Here is a 1,078-nt window from a genome sequence, read left to right as displayed (position 1 = left end):
CAATTGTAGTTGATTAAATTGTCATGTAATATACATAAATTGCTTTGATCGCTTTGATTAACTACTTAAATGAATGGAAATTAGAAAATAGAGAAATCAAGGAGAAGGGAATTTTCAGAAAACTCTTACTGAGTATGTATAGGTCTTCAAGATTTCACTTAACTTTCACTCAATTAATTTCAGAATAAGCAATTTCATGTTAACTCATTTCCTATTATAGACCTAATTCTCCTATAACGGGTTTCTACCTTTCTCAAGCATTAATTACCCCAAATTGAGCGTATTAACATACTATATCTCTACGTCAATTAATTTAAATTTCAACATTGTTAATTTTGCAAGAATAGTTCGATGGATCACTAAGGATTAGAAGTGTATCTCTATCTTCTATAAAAACCTAGAGATACTCTTATTTGGACTATATTTTAAATAATCTTCAGAAAATATCACTTCACTAAGAATCATTTGGTGTTAAAAAAATGAAAGGGCATTAAGCATATAAACATTACAGCGTGGAATGGGTACTCATTGAAGTCACATTAAGAATTCCAACCTCTAGAATTTTAGCTAATAGAGAAGTAACAAGAACTATAAGAGAGAAAGATATACTTTACCTCATTAAGCGGAAAAAAAAAATCGAAGATAACACTTGAACCACGTCGTTTGACTAGATCTTTTTTCCTCCAATTTCTCCAAGATTTCTTCTGAGTCTTTATTAAGTTTTACTCTTTACCTCATCAAGCAAAAAAAAAAATCAAAGATAGCACTTGAAACACGTCTTTTGACTAGATTATTCTTCCTTCAATTTCTCCAACATTTCTTCCAAGTCTTCTATTAAGTTTTGCTCTTCTTTCCTCCTCCTTGTTGAGCCTTTAAAAGTCTAAGTCAAGTCCCCTTGTTGATTCCTCAATTGTGCCTTTATACTCTTCATTTGTTACCCTAGGAAAATGTGCCTAAAAGGTCCAAAAGTGCCCTTATGATTCATGCACAAGAAAGATGCTTAAATTGCCCTGATTTGAAGAAGTTCAAGCAAGCTAGTTCTAGATTGACAAGACGGGCACCAAATTTCAAAGCCACC

This window comes from Olea europaea, chromosome 4 (assembly GCF_002742605.1).
Source record: "Olea europaea var. sylvestris chromosome 4, O_europaea_v1, whole genome shotgun sequence".
Classification (NCBI taxonomy): domain Eukaryota; kingdom Viridiplantae; phylum Streptophyta; class Magnoliopsida; order Lamiales; family Oleaceae; genus Olea; species Olea europaea.
Note: the sequence above shows the minus strand (reverse complement) of the source record.